The sequence below is a fragment of the Marmota marmota genome, unplaced genomic scaffold, assembly GCF_001458135.2.
Source record: "Marmota marmota marmota unplaced genomic scaffold, marMar, whole genome shotgun sequence".
Taxonomy (NCBI): Eukaryota; Metazoa; Chordata; class Mammalia; order Rodentia; family Sciuridae; genus Marmota; species Marmota marmota.
Window position 1 is genome coordinate 58,743,607 of NW_026000026.1, and position 4,293 is coordinate 58,747,899.

Sequence of the window (4,293 nt, forward strand, 5' to 3'; positions counted from 1 at the left end):
CAGGAGCCACTTGTCAAAAGAAACGAACTTTATTTTTAGAACACACACACCAAACCACACAGCTCCTCAGGAAAAACCTTCAGAGCCCAACTGCCACCACCGGCTTCCCACAAGCCTCTCCACCTCCCCCACTCCTCCTGCTCTTGAGGCTGATTGGCTGGGTCATGTGGGCAGAGCCAAAAAAAAGTCCCCCAATGAGCAGCTCCCTGGTCAGAAAGGGCGGGGAAACAGCCCAATGAGCATCACCGCAGAGGAGCCAATCATCAGCTGGCAGCTGGAAGTTTGCTGGCAGCTGGAATTTTGCTGGGCCTCTTCGGCTGTGGCTCTCAACAAAGGAGCTCCTGTTTGAACCTACAAGTGCCTCGTGGCGGCTTGGTTATTTTGTGCCCAGCCAGACTGCAACAATCCTGCAGTTCCCCAACGAGGAAATGTCTTCTCTAATGGAAAACCACACAGAATTTTTTTTTTCCAAGAGAAAAGTAGGTTTAATACATCTATTTATCTTTAAACCACATTGAGAGAAACTATTTACCTGGCCTAAATAGAAAAACAAAACAAACCCAACAGCAAAACTAAAGAACCCCAATAACTAGTTAAGAGAATACATGAAACAAATTTAAATGTCAAGAAGGGACAGTGTGATCTTTGCAATTTTGTTTCTGAATTTGACTAGCTATACCACTCCTCAGTTTCATCCTGAAGAATCAAAGTCATCATAATACAGTGATACATGCATACCCCTGTTTATAGCAGCACAATTCATAGTAGCCAAACTATGAAACCAGCCTAGGTGCTCATTAACAGATGAGTGACTAAAGAAAATGTGGGATATACACAAAATGAAGTTTTATTTAGCCACAAAGAAAAAAGAAATTATGTCATTTTTAGGAAAATGGTTGAACTAAAGACTATTAAGCAAAATAAGTCAAACTCAGAATGTCAAGGTTAATTTGTTTTCTCTTATATGGAAAAGCTAGACAGGAAAAAAGAAAAAGATTAGTACAGATCAGTAGAAGAAAGGGGTGGGAGGTGGGAATGGAGGGGGAAAGTGCTTGGAGAGATATTGGAAAAATTATATTGTTATATTGTGTGCATATATGAATATGTAAAAATAAATGGCATCGATATATACAACTATAATGCACCAATAAAAATGTAGGAAAAAAATAAAGAATAGAGCTTTTTATATGGAGTTAAACAATTTGGGAAGACTACTAAGAGTTCCTTGAGATTCAAGAAATTTGTTTCCCAAATTTAAACAATTTAATATTTGGAATATAATATAATGTCATGTGTTTAACATCATCATATTGATGAAATATGTGTTCATCCCAATTTTCAAATTTAAAAAAGCAGATAAGCCAACGATTAAGCCAGTGTGGTTCATCTCTACATGTAATTGGGTATAACAACTCTAAATAAGAAGTATTGTCCACATGGTAGGATTTGTGGAATCACCTCATTCTATTATAATGATCATTTTGATGTCTCTGAGCAAACAGTTTTTTCTAAATTTCCATTCTGTCTTTGGACAGTAAGTTCTTCAATAAAGAAGTGCATTTGTCTTTATTCAGCACAATTCTCCAATTACACATTAACCTATGAATAAATAATGCAAGCAATGACAGTTGGATTTAAGATGCTAATTTTTTTCCTTTAACTTAATGGAAATTCATATTTTAATTGCTGATTTGGGCCTCAACTTTAGCTGGTAAGAACTGCATAGATACTTGTAGTCTCATAAGTGGAACTTTTAATGACCAATGGCATTTGGAATAGATTCTTAAAGTATTTCGAGTTTACAGAAAAATTGGGGAGAAAATATTGCATTCCTTCCCTAGACCCCAGTGCCTTGCCCACTCAGAGCTTCTCTCACTATTAACATTCTTCATCACAGCGGTACTATTTTTTTACAATCAATTAACCTAGATTGACATGTTATTATCACCCATACTCTACAGTTTACATTAGGTTTCATTCTTGATGTACATTCTACAGATTGACAAATGAATAAGGGCATTTATCAACAATATTGTCATATCATTAATATTATTATATCATATTAATAATATAATATATTAATAATATATTAATCAATGCATTAATATATTATATTAATAATATAATATTAATAATATATTAATATTGATAATAATAATAATTCCTTGTGCTGTGTCACCAGTCCCTGGCTACCACTAACTTTTTTTATTGTGCTCATTGTTTTGATTTTTCCAGAGTGCTATGTTATTGGAGTCCAGATTGGTTGCTTTGAATTAGTCATTTACTCATGGTGAAATAAATGAATCAATAGATTTTTAAAAACTCATTTTTTTCTTAACACTGTACATTGTATGGACATACCACAGTTTATATATAGCTTTAATTACTGAAAGACATCTTTGTTGCTTCCAAATTTCAGCAGACATGAATAAAGCTATTACAATGAATCATAATGCATTCTGCTGTCATATATACCTAATTAAAATAAAGATATTTTAAAAAAAATTTTGTGTTCATAAAACCTTCAACTTATTTGAGTACACAGCAAGACACATGATTCTTGTATTATATAAAAATAATTTTAGTTTTGTAAGAAACTACCAAAGTGCCTTCCAACGTGACTGTAAAATTTACATTTTCACAGGCAACAAATGAAAGTTCTTGCTTCTCCACTTCCTTGGCAGCATTTGGGATTGTCAGTGTTTTGGCTTTTGGCAATGCATGTGGTATTATGTCATTGCTGTTTTAATTTGCAATTACCTGTTGCGCCCCCTTGCCCGCAAGGAAGACGCAACACTCAGGAATCTTCTTTCAGTAGTTTATTTCAGCCCTTGATAGTTCTTCTTCTTCCTCTCGGATGCCCCTCCCAGCCTTAATAAAGCATCTCAAGCCCCAATGCAAAGCAGCCACGTGGAGCTTTCTCATAGGGTGATGAAAAGTCATGCGCCAACTCTCCCAAATAAGGAGTTGTTTGTCACAGACCACAGCGGAGCCAGCGCCATCTTGTAATGGCGACCATAATTTGTATAAACGGCAGAAGCGGCTCACCATAATTACCTATAACATATAAATCTGAACATCTTTCATATGTTGATCATCTTTGGAGAAGTATTTCTGAGATTTTTCCCCTTAGGTTTTTAAAGAAGTTTTTCATATTCTTCCTGTTAATTAAGATTTCTTTGTAAGGTTTCGATAGTAGTCCTTTATCACATACACCTTTTGGAAATATTTTCTCCAAGTTTGTAGTTTGTTTCCCTATTCCCTAACAATTTACTTCACAGAGCAAAAGTTTTAATTTCAATGAAATCAACTAATCAACTAATTTTTCATTGATTGTGCCTTTATTGTTGCATTCAAAATCCAATACTAATGTCATCCAAATTTTCTTGTCTTCTAGAAAGTGTATTGTTTCATATTTTATATTTAGGTCTAGGATAAATTTTGTATGATATTGTGTGGCTTTTTGTCCCCCCCCCCTTTTTTTTGTATTTTACTTGTGGATGTCCAGTGTGCTAACACTATTTGTTGAAAACACTGTCTTTTCTTTGTAGTAGTGCCTTTGCTCCTTTGTCAAAGTTATGTTGAATATATTTAGATGAGTTTACTTTTGGGTTCTATATTTTGCTTTATTGGTCTACTTTTCTGTACTGTCACCAATACCTCACTGTCTTATTTTTATATTTTATATTAAGTCTATAATTAGGGTATCATCATTTCTCCATTTTTTTTCTCTTTTTACGTTGTTTTCACAATTCTGAGGGTCTTTTGACTCTGTTTAAACTATGTAATAAGTTTACCTACAAAATGATTTGCTAGGATTTTGATTGAGCTACAATGAGCCTATAGATCAAGTTGGGAAGAACTAATATCTTGATAATACTGAATCTTTCTGTACATGAAAAATGTCTATCTCTTCATTTAATTCATCTTTGATTTCTTTAATTACAGTTTTGTCCTCACCTCATGTAGGTTTTGTAAATATCTAGTGAGATTGATACGTTTTAAGCGTATCAATGCTTTGCAAGCTAATATAAATGATTTAATTTTATATTTCAATTGTTATCTACTTGTACTGATGACATTTATAATAATGATGTATATGTTTCAGTAATGTTACATTGTGTATTACCTAGAATTCTCTTTAAAAAACATAATAAAAAATCAATAGAAATTTGTATAGAAGGAAAATAAGGATTTTTTTTAAGGAATAAACACTCACAAGTGTGTAAGTTGCAGTTCCAAAATCTGGAGGGTAGGCTGGCAGATAGGGGCATAGCAAATATTTGATATTAA